This window comes from Protopterus annectens, chromosome 9.part0 (assembly GCF_019279795.1).
Source record: "Protopterus annectens isolate FY-2018-M chromosome 9.part0, PAN1.0, whole genome shotgun sequence".
Lineage (NCBI taxonomy): Eukaryota > Metazoa > Chordata > Ceratodontiformes > Protopteridae > Protopterus > Protopterus annectens.
This window is the reverse complement of record NC_056743.1, coordinates 383,713,822-383,729,538: the sequence shown is the minus strand read 5'-3', so window position 1 is coordinate 383,729,538 and position 15,717 is coordinate 383,713,822. Positions and strand designations below refer to the sequence as shown.

The following is a 15,717-nucleotide window of genomic DNA, read 5'->3' as shown; positions in this document are numbered from 1 at the left end:
TGGTTCCAGGCAGCAGATGGCACCCCTGCACTACCAGGCTACAACTCATTCCATAACTTTCGGCCCCAGAACTTGAACCGAAGCTCCAAAGGTGGTGGTGTTTCCATATTCATAAATGATGCGCACACCTCCAGACTGGTAGCCCAACATGACGCATCAGAGATACTTCAGGTGCAGCTAACATTGGGTAAGACAGCAATTCAGGTCGTAGTCTGCTGTAGTCCCCAACCATGACCCAAGACTCGCACTCCACGTTCCTAAGCACCCTGGAGAATATTAGGGTCCAGCGTCACCTGTGTGCCCTGTTCAATCACAGCCTTACCTCAGGCTTTGTCCCTACCGAATGACGCACTGTAAGTCATCCATCTCAACAAAGGAGGAGCCACTACAGAGCATGGGGACTATGGCCCCATTAGCCTGACAAGTCTGATATGCAAAGCTATGGAATGCATCATCGTGGATCTAATAAACAAAGATATAGGGGAACCTCCAAACTCTGGATCTCACACAGTTTGGTTTTGTGAAGGGTAGATCATGCCTTCTCAACCTGGTTGACTTCTTTGAGTCAGTCACCAGAGCTGTGGATGAGGGCAAGGTGGTTCATGCAGCCTACCTTGATCTGGCCAAGGCCTTTGATACCATTCCCCGATCATAGAAAAACTCACTAAGCTAGGCATCAACCCCTATATCACTAGGTGGGTTGCAAACTGGCTCACAGAACCCCACAGTGTGAAAGTAGCTGAGTCCAAGTCAGACTGTCGACCAGTCACGAGTGGAGTCCCACAGGGTTCGGTCCTGGGTCCTCTCTTGTTTGGTATCTACTTCTCTGAAGTCCAGACCAACATGAAGGGACTCTGGCTGACAAAGTTCACAGATGATTGCAAGTTGGGAGCCATAATTAACTCCCCAAGTGATGTTGACATCCTACAGAAAGGCCTCACTGAGACCAATGACTGGTGTCAGAACCATGGCCTTAAGCTCAGTGGCAAAAAAATGTGTTGTCATCCCCTTTAAGAAAAACTCGGTTCCCATGAATTTACCACATTGATGGTAGTCCACTGAACACAGAAGGCGTCATAAGAGATCTGGAACACAGGTTCACAGCAACCTCTCTTTTGACCATCACATTGCCACTGTGGTTAGAAAGTCCTTCTATGTGGCACATCTCATTACTAAGGGTTTTGCATCCCAGAAGAAAGAGGTCATTGTCTCCCTCTACTCTTCCCTTATTAGGCTAATCATAGAGTACAATGCCCCATTTGGCATGTACCTCACTAGACACCTACAACAACTGGAGAGGCCACATAAATACCTCACAAAGAGGATCTTAGGCCTTAAACACTTGTCCTATATGGACAGACTCAAAAAACTCCAACTATTCTCTGTCTCATATTGTCTACTTAGAGGCGATCTCTGTTTGACTTACAAAGCCATGTCTGACCCAGCTCTGTTAGAAAAGCTACATCTAAAGAAATCCCAATCCCTCTGCACTACACGCTCCAGAGACTTCATCCTCATTACCACAGTCAACAGAACAAGCTGGAGGGACAGGTTCATAACCCAGAGACTGCTCATGCTATGGAATAGACTTCCCATACATGTCAAGCGGAGCGCCTCACTGACCCTCTTCAAGAGAAATCTTGATGAGTGGATGGGAAATAGAAAATTCACCCTGGGGATCACTCCAGTGGCTCTACTTGACAGAGGCACTGGGAACTAAGGTCGGGTGGCACGATGCCAGGGTAATCCTATGGGCTAGGCTTGTAAAGGCTCCAGGTCTTTTAGCCTAGTACACACCTATGAACCTATGAATTTGCCACATGTATTTATCATGTGTTCCATAACAAGCCAAGCATATAACCAGTGTATCCTCTTTTTCAGAGGAAGAAGCCATGAATAAGCGGTTTATGCCTTCATGTATGGCATCAGTTTGCTAACACATATTGCAACATGATCTATATTGGACAGTCGTACAGTTGTTTAGCAGACTATGTTGATATATGCACAGTTTTTCCAAAAGTTAATGATCTCAGACTTAGAATATAGTAGCCCGGGCAGGTCACAGTGCCCTGTAACAGCGAACGCTGGGTTTGTTGAGCTTGCTGATGATGAACATACTGCAACGTGATCTATATTGGACAGTCGTACAGTTGTTTAGCAGACTATGGTGATATATGCACTGTTTTTCTAAAAGTTCATGATCTCAGACTTAGAGTATAGTAACCTGCGCAGGGCACAGTGCCCTATAACAGAGAACGCTGGGTTTGTTGAGCTTGCTGATGATGAACATATTGCAACATGATCTATATTGGACAGTCGTACAGTTGTTTAGCAGACTATGGTGGTATATGCACTGTTTTTCCAAAAGTTCATGATCTCAGACTTAGAATATAGTAACCTGCGCAGGGCACAGTGCCCTATAACAGAGAACGCTGGGTTTGTTGAGCTTGCTGATGATGCACATATTGCAATGTGATCATCTACAGCTGACAGTACATGTAGTTCGGTATCGTTTGACAACGTAGTGTTCTGCATGAAGGAGGGGATATACTGCTCTCCATTATGGGGGAAGTCCTTGCATACTCCTGTTCTCTAAATACACTACTTAAGATGTTTGCAGGATCTCAGAGAACTGGGCTGGTGTTCATAAGTTCATAGGTAAGTACTGGGTAGTCATTCTGCAGACCATTTCAAGACTAGCCAAAAACCCTATTCAAAATTTCCTTCTAGTCTCAAGGGGGGAAAGACAGGATAGACTGAGGGAGAGTTTTAAGGCTGCCCATCCAATTTTCTAGGCTTACTTTGAAGATAGCACGGGTGCTACTCTGCTTGATGTGTAGAGGCAGTTATCAGTTTGAGGGATGTGTTGGAATATGAATCTGTTGCACCAACATTTCTTATTTGTCTGCTGATGAAGATTTAGCTCCTTTAACTGAGTATTTGATATACCATTAGTTCTGCTAAGGAATAGGAGATCAAAGATCTTTTGAGACCTCTGATCTTTTTAGTTATGATTCTCTGATGTCTGTCAAGTTGTATGATATGTTTAGATAAATACATGCCAAAATATACATTTTGATAATGGGTCTGATGAGATATGAGTAAATGTGAAATTAAGACATTTTTGCATCTAGTAGAGATGCCTTTGGAAATTAGATGACCCATATGTAAAGCTTTCTAACTACTGTGGCGACGTGATGGATGGTCAAATGATAAGGAATTATCAACAAGAGTACCCAGATCCCTTGCAATGACTGGAGGGGTGCATCTTCTATACAGTAAGTGAAAACTTATTTATCAAAATGAGCTATGCTGCATTTTTTTACATTTAATCTGAGACCATTGTCTTTGCACCAGTTGTCAACATGGTCTAAGCCGTGTTGGAACAATGGTGAGTCAGTTGAAGAGTGAAGAACACCACCACCCAGTTTGCAGTCTGTTAATCATAGGCCAGAAAATGCTGGTCTGAAGGTCTGAGAAATATGTACCAAATAGGAGAGGGCCCAAAACTGAGTCTGGTGGTATACCCCTGGTAACTTTTTTGCTTTCAGAAGTGGCACCTGTGACTCTAACAAAATGGGTCCTGTTAGACCAATAGTTAGCTAGCTATCATACAGTGTAAGGTTGTCTATTCAGATTTACAAGTTTATCAGTAATGTCTGCATGGAAATGGTGTCAAAAGCCTTGGCTAGGTCTAGATATGCTGTATGCACTGCATAACTAGTATCCACTGTTTCAGTTAGTTTTTCAAAGAAGTTAATGAGGTTAAAGAGCCGGGACCTTCTTTTGATAAAGTCATATTGAAGGTTCAGGATTAAAAAAATTTCAAAGTCCAAATAATGCAGTCTGATATAATGCACTCCATAGCTTTACATATGAGAATACAAGGCTAGTGACAGTAATGTGTCTATAATAACCAGAGTCCATGGTTGGGCCACCCTAGTGTAATGACATTACAATGGCTGTTTTCCAGAGTTCAGGAATTTAACCAGTGGAGAGGGTTCAGAAAGGCCTTATTTGGCAGTGATAAATAGGCAACCTGGTATGTTATCAGGAGCAACAATGTAGCATTCTTGGTTTTTGAAGGACTGAGACAACTTGCTCCATAGTACTTGCAGTGTGTGGCTGGGATTGTGGAACCTGTGTGATAGCTTTAACTTGCTTAGGCCCAGACCACGGCATCCCCCGCTGTTGCTTCTGTGCTTTGTTCCACGCCAGAACTATATATCGTTGGGCCCTTATTGTAGCTAGATATTTTCGCTTACAGTCCTCTAATTTTGATATAGCTTTGGTAAGCCATCCAACAACAGATCTTACGAAAAAACTTAGATAGACAGAGGCAGACTGCACAGGTCCAAACCTACCGACAACACGTCTGTTAAGCTAGTAGTCAGTTCTCCGGTCCTCAGTAAAGCACTTTTGCAGCCCCTGATGCCCACTTCTGTGGATTTGCAGGCCGCTACTGAGACCCTTTCAGAGTATGGTATGCCGCAAAAGTCTTCGACTAAGGATCCTGCAGTTCTCTCTCCCTTGGATGGGTCTGGAGCCGTTGAGCAGGCACCAGCTTCCAAGGAAGTCCTTAGCCCTACTGATTCTCAACACAAACCGATGACTTCTTTCACGTCTACAATTCTTTTGAAAACTACCGAGTTTCTTAGGCCCAGGGTATGAACCACACCCAAGAAACTGACGACCCAATCTCAGGCACCTGCTTTCTTGCCTCATTCTCAAATGCTTAAAATGGCAGAAGACCTTATCATGCTGATCAGGGGTAGCCAAGCTACCCCTTCCAAAAGAAAGAGAGATCTGTCCCCTGTAGTTTTTTGTCGGAACAGGATTCTGATGAGACTGATGCATCTGAATATGAAGACATGCAACCCCTCTCTGCTTATGAGGATTCTGATACAGAGGATTCCATTCCTTCTGCCTCTCACCCAGAGGACTTTTCCTTTGGGGAAACCCTTCATATCTTAAAGGAGCATTTCCAATGGGAAAGTCAGGACTACCCCCAGTCTAAAAAGAGACTCAGGGAATTCTTAGATCATCCACAGCACAGACCCCTGGTCATTCCCCCAGTCCTGGATGTTGTGGAGGATTTTTTCTTGGAATCCAGTTTGACTCCTGACACCCTCCCTCCTGCACCTAGAAAACCAGACAGGTATTACAAAGTCCCTGACTCTCACAAATTTATTTTTAAAAATCCTACTGCTGACCCTGAGGTAATTTCGCAAGGGCCTAAAGGAATTAAAGTAATCTCTGCTAAGAATCCCACCGCCTCAGATAGGAATTCCCAAGCACTAGACAGATGAAGTAAAAAAGTATACACTTCTGCTGCTCTTGCCATCAGAGCACTAAATTGCCAGTTCCATATGCTAAAATTTCAGCAACATACCCTGGAACTCCTCAAACAAAATATGTCTTCCTTTCCTGCTTGTGCAGAATCTAAAGAGTTGCAAGAGTTAATACATTCTGCAAGTCAAGTAACTAAGCACACCTTGCACTGTGGTCTTGAAGCCCTAGAAGCTTCTTGCAGGGCAGCAGTCACCGGTTCTGTCCTTAGAAGGCATGCATGGCTTAAGGAACAGCCCCTGCCAGACCATGTTAAATCTAAATTGTTGGATGCCCCCTTGCACAAAGACAACTTATTTGGCACTAAGGCAGAAGAGGTCTTAAAAAAGATGGAAGAAAAAGCAAAATCTATGCAGACAGTTAAGGATTTCTTACAGGTCCAGCCACCCAGGTTCAGCAGGCATTGGTCCTTTCCTGCTCCCTAGAGAACAAACGCTTGACACACCAAATACTTTAATGCAAAGCTTTCGGGTCTACACCCTTCATCAGTACATAATAAAATAATTCTTTTCAAACTTTAAATAGGATAAATAATTAATCACATGATACAGCCAGCCTAGTTACCGATCTATCAATTAAAATTTAAAAAAACAGACAATAAAATACAGTATAAAACTTCCATACACATAACCTAAAATCCAACTATGCTCAAAATTACAAGTAACATTAATAGATGCATATAATGTAAAACATTTAATCATAAAATAAAAATAATAACACATGCAGCGCATATATAAATATAACATCCTTCCATAATTAATAAAATCAAATGCTCTCTCTCTGTCTTTTCAACAATACTGGCTTAAGACTAACAGCATTATTGAGAGCAGGTTTTACATCTGCTTGTAATCTAACAATCCACTCATTTTCTTGCACCTACAATGTATTATTCATGTCTCCCCTCCTTACTCCCATCTCAGCAGTGCACGTAACCCTAAACTTTACATTAATGTTACTTGTCATTCTCAACAGTGCACGTAACCCTAAACTTTACATTAATGTTACTTGTAATTCTCAACAGTGCACGTAACCCTAAACTTTACATTAATGTTACTTGTAATTCTCAACAGTGCACGTAACCCTAAACTTTACATTAATGTTACTTGTAATTCTCAACAGTGCACGTAACCCTAAACTTTACATTAATGTTACTTGTAATTCTCAACAGTGCACATAACCCTAAACTTTACATTAATGTTACTTGTAATTTTCAGCATAGTTGGATTTTAGGTTATGTGTATGGAAGTTTTATACTGTATTTTATTGTCTGTTTTTTTTAATTTTAATTGATAGGTAACTAGGCTGGCTGTATCATGTGATTAATTATTTCTCCTATTTAAAGTTTGAAAATAATGATTTTATTATGTACTGATGAAGGGTGTGGACCCAAAAGCTTTGCATTAAAGTATTTGGTGTGTCAAGTGTTTGTTCTGTATAGAGTTTTGTATCCTGATATAGTATCACCTGTCAAGAAATATCACGTAAAACCCAACCAGTAAATGACAAAAAAAGACCAGGAACAGGCTGTCCTCTTCACTAAAAAACGTTGTTTAATTCACTTGAAGTGCGTTTATTCCAGTACACTTTTCGTCAGTTACATATATCCGACTTCTTCAGAAGTTAAAACAAGAATCAAAAGACAACAGGAGTTCAACAATACATATACTACCTAAGTTAATTAGTGGGTTGGTCCTTCCCTTCATTAGCAATTTGTTGCTATGGTGAATCAATTACTTTACTGTTTTCCCACCACTTTATTTCATTTCTCTTTAAGCCAAGGCACTGTAAGCCCATCAAGTGAGGTACAGAATACCATTTTCTGAACAACTGGGAGTCCAACCCATTAGTTAACAGCAAACAAGAATGGCAAAATATCAAAATATGTTAATAAAATACAAATTACAAGCTAAAATCATTAAAAACACCACACAAATTTAATACCGCTAGTTTTGCCAAGCTGGTTCTTAACCTAGGAGGGGTCGACTTGGTAAATGAGTTTACATCCCCCTGTGTACTATACCTATCATAGGTTAGAAAGTCTAAGATGGCTAGGATGTGCATAAAAATGTGTTAGGAGTGTGAAAGGAGATTCAACAATTTCCATACGCCCATTTATTCACCTATTTCACTCATGTGAAATGACCAAAAACAGTCATCTTATATCCAAAGCGTGAATCATCACTAAGTTTTGATCTAATTGAAAAATATTTATTAAATATGTGGGGTTTAGAATGGTAACCTAGGAACCAAAACCCGTCGCATATTATGAACTTATTAAGTATGGTTCCCTCCGCTCAATAATGCGGATAATAATTTACCGTCTAATATACCTACCATACGCCCCTTCTATTAATGAAGGGTTTTTTACATAGTAGTAAGGAATAGTTAGTGGTGCAGCCCTTAGTTTATATAGTAAGAATCTTACCTGTTGACTAATATATCAGTCATCCAAAATCTAATGCTAATTATTAATAGTTCACCATTTCCAATTTCATCTAACCGGACTAAAAGACAATGTGTTGACTATATGTTGAGCTAGACTAGTTCTTAGAATTAAGGTGGCCATTCCCCTCATCGTAAGTGGTAACCTTAGTACTTAGTACTATGGTTCAATTTAATGTTAGTGCCTTCTAAGTTTAATTGTAACAGCAGACTGGTGGTATACCTAGCTAAGTGCTCGTCTTGTCCAGCATTCTATATCGGGAAGACCGATAGAAGACTTAGTGAGAGGATATACGAGCACTTATATAGCATTAGGAACAATAAGATGACTAATGCCTTAGCAAGACACCATGTTGACAACATTGGCCACGAGTTTAGATTCAGAGTAATAGACCAACAAGTAAGGGACATAAGAGGAGGTTATGATTCACTCAAATTAGAGAGAAAGGAACTGCTTTGGCAGTTACGGACCAACGCAAACCAGAAACCTGGCATCAATGAAATGTCCTCTATTGCATGTATTTTAAAATTGAAAAACATGGAGAGGTGATTTTGAAGGCACTAACATTAAATTGAACCATAGTACTAAGTACTAAGGTTACCACTTACGATGAGGGGAATGGCCACCTTAATTCTAAGAACTAGTCTAGCTCAACATATAGTCAACACATTGTCTTTTAGTCCGGTTAGATGAAATTGGAAATGGTGAACTATTAATAATTAGCATTAGATTTTGGATGACTGATATATTAGTCAACAGGTAAGATTCTTACTATATAAACTAAGGGCTGCACCACTAACTATTCCTTACTACTATGTAAAAAACCCTTCATTAATAGAAGGGGCGTATGGTAGGTATATTAGACGGTAAATTATTATCCGCATTATTGAGCGGAGGGAACCATACTTAATAAGTTCATAATATGCGACGGGTTTTGGTTCCTAGGTTACCATTCTAAACCCCACATATTTAATAAATATTTTTCAATTAGATCAAAACTTAGTGATGATTCACGCTTTGGATATAAGATGACTGTTTTTGGTCATTTCACATGAGTGAAATAGGTGAATAAATAGGAGTGTGAAAGGAGATTCAATAATTTCCATACGCCCAACACATTTTTATGCACATCCTAGCCATCTTAGACTTTCTAACCTATGATAGGTATAGTACACAGGGGGATGTAAACTCATTTACCAAGTCGACCCCTCCTAGGTTAAGAACCAGCTTGGCAAAACTAGCGGTATTAAATTTGTGTGGTGTTTTTAATAATTTTAGCTTGTAATTTGTATTTTATTAACACATTTTGATATTTTGTCATTCTTGTTTGTTGCTACTAATGGGTTGGACTCCCAGCTGTTCAGAAAAAGGTATTCTGTACCTCACTTGATGGGCTTACAGTGCCTTGGCTTAAAGATAAATGAAATAAAGTGGTGGGAAAACAGTAAAGTAATTGATTTACTATAGCAACAAATTGCCAATGAAGGGAAGGACCAACCCACTAATTAACTTGGGTAGTATATGTATTGTTGAACTCCTGTTGTCTTTTGATTCTTGTTTTAACTTCTGAAGAAGTCGGATATATGTAACCGACGAAAAGTGTACTGGAATAAAAGCACTTCAAGTGAATTAAACAACGTTTTTTAGTGAAGAGGACAGCCTGTTCCTGGTCTTTTTTGTCATTTAATAGTATCACCTGTGTTTGATTCCTTTCCTGTTCCCACCAGGTCAGTTTGGTCCAGACCCCAGGGAAGCAGACCCCCCAGACAGCAGCCACCGGGAATGCAGAGCTCTAAACAGTGGACTTCCTGTACTTCAAAAACTGGGAGTTCTAAGCCATCTCCTTACAGTAAAAACTCACAATGACTCTCCTCCCCCACCCCCTCCCTCTGCCCACCTCCACTTACCCCTAGGAGGAAAACTCTCCTTTCACACAAGCACTTGGGCCACCATTACCAACGACCGGTGGGTTCTCAACATAGTGTCCCAGGGATACAAATTTTCTTACCACACCCTTCCAACTCCAAAAGGGTTCCCAGATCTACCACCAAACTAGTGGGAAGAGGCTCAAAAGCAAGTCCTTTCCCTGCTCTCTGAGTGCAATAGAGCACGTTCCTGCAGAACAGAAAGGCCAGGGTTTCTACTCCAGACTTTTTCTGGTACCCAGAAAAGAGGGCACCTGGCACCCCATCCCTCGATCTATCCATTCTAAACACCTTCCTGATCATACAATTCAAAATGCTCACCCTCCAGCAGCTGCTACCCATGCTCTCCAATGATGCTTGGCTAGCAACCCTAGATATAAAAGAGGCCTACCTCCACATTCCTATCAGGGAATCATGCAGGAAATATCTCATTTTCAGGGCAGGATCTCTGTACTTTCAGTTCTCTGCACTTCCCTTTGGCTTCTCTACTGCTCCCAGAGTTTTCATAAAATGTCTGGCTCCAGCCATTGCCTTTTGCAGACAAAGGAATATCCAGATTTACCCATACTTAGACGACTGCCTAATTCAGGCAGACAGGAAAAGCTGCTCAAGCACCTGGCCTTTGTAAAGTTCCTACTGACCTCTCTAGGGTACACTATCAACAAAAAGAAATCCAAACTAGTACCCACCCAAATGATTATATTCCTGGGAGCAAGCTTGGACACAGCATCCCAGATGGTATTCCTTACTCCAGAAAAGCAAAATTTCCTGACAGCCTACTTCTCTCAACTAGCCGCCAGACCCCAGTTATCTGCAAGAAAAATCCTGCAAGCTGTGGGGTTCATGGCATCTTGCATTCTACTCATTCCATATGCCAGACTGCATATGAGAACTTCAGTAGTACATAAAAAGCCTTTGGTGTCAAGACTCTCAAGACCTGGATACTCTTACACCCATAATACCTTGCCTCAGAAAAGATTTTCTGTGGTGGGCAACAGCATGCTCCCACAGCAAGGGACTACTTTTCTCACCACCCCCCACCACCAAGACCCTCACCACAGGTGCATTAGACTATGCCTGGCGTGCACACCTGGATGGCAGGTGCATACAGGGTCAGTGGAGCCCACAGCAAATCCATCTGCACATCAACCAAAAAAAGATGATGGCTGTCCAGCACACCTTGACAGCTTTCAAGCCCCTTCTCTCCCCAGGGGCTCTACTGATTAAAACAGACAATACCACTGTGATGTGGTATATCAACAAGCAGGGAAGGACTCACTCCTACCCTCTATGCAGGCTGGCCATGCCCCTTTGGCACACAGCCTCTGCCATACAACTTCACTTGTTTGCACAATTCCTACCAGGTTCTCTAAACTCTCTGCCACACCACTTAAGCAGAAATCCTCTGGACCCTCACAAGTGGCAGCTCAACAAAAGAACCTTCACCCTAATAAATCAGAAATGGGACACCCCGAAGGTCGACCTCTTTGTCTCCTACACCAACCATCAGCTCAGTAAGTTCTGCACCAGAGATCATCACGGCATGGCTTGAAACGTGAATGCCCTGTCCTTCCCCTGGGTCAATCTATTGGTATATGCATTTCCTCCACTACCTCTCATCCCCAGGGTACTGCTCAAAATAAAGGAGGATAAACCAAGGACCATTCTTATTGGTCTAGACTGGCCTCACCAACACTGGTACCCCTTGCTGTGCAGCCTGTCCCCACTGCCACCCTGGCATCTCACTCAGATACCAACCCTCCTGACCCAGAGGGAAGGAGAATTCATGATTCCCCAATTGCAGACACTCAGTTTGGCAGCTTGACTTATTCCCTAACTCCCGATCAATCTGCCAACCTCAGTAAACAGGTTCTAGATGTTATACATGAGGCCAGATGCCCTAGCACTAGAAAGTCTTATGCTGACAAATGGAAATGGTTCTTCACTTGGATTCAGGCTAAGGGAGCCAGTACGGCACAGCCCTCCCTCCCTCTCATCCTGGATTATTTAGCTGACCTGCTACACAGTGGTCTGTCTTTTTCCTCTATTAAAATTCATGCCTCTGCTATCTCTGCTCAGTTTCCCACTGAGCAGCCCCTTTTTTCACACCCTCTGATCAGACAGTTCCTAAGAGGGCTAGCAACTTGAGGCCACCCAGAAGAGCACCACCCCCAGCTTGGGACCTTAACTTTGTGTAGAAAAAACTCACCCTGCCACCCCCTTCAAACTAGACCCTTCAGCAGAGCTAAAATTTCTTTCCTGGAAGACAGCTTTCCTTCTGGCCATCACTTCAGCCAGAAGGGTCTCCGAGCTGCAAGCACTCATGGCTGTGTAACCCTTCATCATCTTCCATGCTGACAGGGTATCCCTCAGGACTAACCCATCCTTCATGCCTGAGGTGGTGTCCAGTGTGGCTCTCAACCAATCCATTAATTTGCCAACCTTTTTCCCTAACCCACAAAAAAAGGGGGAAAGGATCCTGCACTCCCTAGATGTGTACAGACAGCTCAGATTCTATCTAGACTGGGCTAAATTCTTCAGAAAGTCTGATAAATTGCTGGTTAGCTTTGCTGTAGGGGCAGAGGGCAAAGCCATCTCCAAACAAACCATTTCCAAATGGATAGCACACTGCATCCATTTCTGCTACAAGCAACATGGAAAGCCTCCCCCCAAGGGGGTCAGTACTCACTCCACCAGAGCAGCCTCCACCTCTGCAGCTTTCCTCAGAGTCCCCACCAGGAGCATCCTGGAGGCTGCCACCTGGACATCTGTTCATACCTTTACCAAACATTACCACCTGCCTATCTTCTCCAAATCCAGGGTAGGGTTTGCCTCTGCAGTCTTGGAGGGCATCCTACCCAGCCCCTAGTTTCCTTGACTGCCTCCACCCATTTCCTTGGCTTTGGGAATCAACCCAAATGTGATGACTACAACAGTGATACATAAAGAACATAATTCAGTTGTGTACACTTACCATAAATGTAGATGTTCAAGTGTATTAACTGTTGCAGTCCTGGTTGCCCTCCCCCCATCCCCCTCATCTTTCTTCTCTTTCCTTAGAAGGGACATAATGGTATTTACTTTCTACTGGTGGGGTTCTTCCACCAGAACCTGGCTCCCACTTAGTGGCTCCTGACAGGTTAGGGCAAGAAAAACTGATGTAATGGTATCAGCTGCTTTACTTTATACTACTGACGACCTGACATCAGTCCTGAAGCTACAGCAACCGACGCAGAAGTACTAAGCCTCTGGTATTTGGGCTGGCCGAGGGCTACCCTGGCAGGGATAAACCAAGTGTGATGACTGCAACAGTGAATACACTTGAACGTCTACATTTATGGTAAATGTACACAACTGTACTTTCTCATCCAGCTGTCCAGAATATGTTTGAATGAAGTAAGGTAAATACTTAGCTATATGTGGAGAAGACCGTTCTAAAGATGTGTTTTCAGTGTAATACATACCTATCCCTTCAACATGTTCTATTTGTGTTGCAGAAGAGATTAAGATCTGTAGAGCAAATGTTTATTCTTCTATTGGACTTTCAGATGTGTAGTACATCAGGGTGGAGATGGTCTAATGATGTTCTGTATGTGTGGCAGAGATTGATCCTCAGTGACCTGTCAGGTTGCAAACAAACGTCTGTAATTCACATCTGGTGGTGGTGGTGTCATCAGGAGACAGCATCTGTCCTGCGGGTTAATTTATTTCCATAATAGCATGGTTCCACATCGGTGTAACATGATTAGCCTAAGCAATGTTTTCTAACAACAAACGTTGTCTGTAATTCACATCTGGTGGTGGTGGTGTCATCAGGAGAACGCATCTGTCCTGCGGGTTAATTTATTTCCTTAATAGCATGGTTCCACATCGGTGTAACATGATTAGCCTAAGCAATGTTTTCTAACATAGCTGGGGAGTCAGAGGGCTGCTTGCCTAACCTTGTGTCCCTGCAACCTGAATGCTTGTTAAAACTTTTACTTAATATTTATGAGGGCATGATGTGTCGCAATAAAAGCAGAAGCCTTTGCATTTTTTTTAAATGCCTTAAAGGACAGATGCCTTGTCTTAATGGCACCACCAATGTGACTTACAAGCTATGTTTACTTCCTACATAACAGTTATTATATTCTAAAAAGATGTATGGTGCAACTAAGGCTGGGTAGCCCTTTAAGACAGGTTCTGGACAACATGAAAGACAACACGATGTATGGTTACTTGGAAAGCAAGCATACTTTTATAGTTAGCTACAATTAGTTTGTCAAAAAACCCTTATGACCCGGCTAGGAACAGCAGGGAGGTACTGGCTGCAGTTTGCATTATCCAATAGCATAGACAATAACGGTACAGTAGTAGGTATAGTGCTATTACAATATCAATAGGAAAAAACACTAACCATCCAAACATTTGGCTGAAGAGTCCAGTCTTGGCCTTAAAAGCAAAGATCACCCCCCCCCCCACAAGAGTCCTACCACTTTTTTCCAATGAAAACAACAACAGTATGTGTCCCTAAAATTTGTTTAAAGGATTTTCCTGCATTCTGGTATAGGATATGTACAAGGGTAGTTTGACATTGGTGAGGACTGTGGTGGGAGTGACAGGTACGTTTAAGGTGGAGGTGGGATTACATCAAGGATCAGCTCTGAGCCCTTTCTTATTTGCAGTGGTGATGGACAGGTTGACAGATGAGATTAGACAGGAGGCCCCATGGACTATGATCTTTGCAGATGACATTGTGATATGCAATGAGAGTAGGGACCAGGTTGAGGAGACCCTGGAGAGGTGGAGATATGCTTTAGAGAGGAGAGGAATGAAGGTCAGCAGGGCTAAAACAGAATATACGTGTGTAAATGAGAGGGAGGGTAGAGGAATGGTGAGGATGCAGGGAGTAGAGTTGGTAAAGGTGGATGAGTTTAAGTACTTGGGATCAACAGTTCAGAGTAATGGTGAGTGCGGAAGAGAGGTGAAGAAGAGAGTACAGGCAGGGTGGCATGGGTGGAGAAGAGTGTCAGGAGTGATTTGTGACAGACTGGTACCAGTATGAGTGAAAGGGAAGGTCTTCAAGAGGGTAGTGAGAACCAGCTATGTTATATAGGTTGGAGATGGTAGCATTGACGAAAAGGGAGGAGTCAGAGCTGGATGTGGCAGAGTTAAAGATGTTAAGATTTGCACTGGGTGTGACTAGGATGGACAGGATTAGGAATCAGTATATTAGAGGGTCAGCTCAGGTTGGACAGTTTGGAGACAAAGCAAGAGAGGCGAGATTGCATTGGTTTGGACATGTGCTGAGGAGGGATGCTGGATATATTGGGAAAAGGATGCTAAGGATGGAGCTGCAAGGTAAGAGGAAAAGAGGAAGGCCCAAGATAAGGTTTATGGGTGTGGTGAGAGAGGACATGCAGGTGGTTGGTGTAAAAGAGCATGTTGCAGAGGACAGGAAGAAATGGAAACAGATGATCCGCTGTGGCGACCCCCAACGGGAACAGCCGAAAGAACATGATGATGATGATGACGACTGATATGGACTTTTGCTAGACCTCTCCTTCTCCCCATTCTTCAAGGGATTTAAAAAAATGCAAAGGCTTTAGTCTATCCCTGGATGAGGAATTCTGATGGTAAGTATACATATCCACCAGGAGGATAACCAGTAAAAGCAGTAGTGAATTGCACGCCATAGTCACTTCCCATGTGGTGGTTTAGATTTACTTCAAACTAGACAGCCCCACAAAAGGTTTATTTAAACAGGCCAACTATTTGGAAAGGGATACTATAATGCAAATTTTTTTGGCCAAATAATTTTAATAATTTTAATATCTTCAAAAGAGAATGGCCTTTGAAAAATTCAAGCTGCTCCTTAACAAAAGCCATAATGACACATGGCCATCCAAACAAAGCAGACGGTTACGCATTGGATTTACTCCAAATTAGAAGAATATGACTGGATACTCCGTTATTGTAGAGTAATGATAGATACTTGGACTTTGATTCAGGTAGTGTTCT

The 15,717-nt window shown here is 42.4% G+C and overlaps 1 protein-coding gene across 3 annotated transcripts in view; it reads left to right on the top strand.

Annotated features, from left to right (window-relative positions):
* Positions 1-15,717, top strand: part of SORBS3 (sorbin and SH3 domain containing 3) — a 1,673,489-nt gene that overhangs the window by 1,240,368 nt on the left and 417,404 nt on the right. The gene's annotated exons all lie outside the window — the stretch shown is intronic.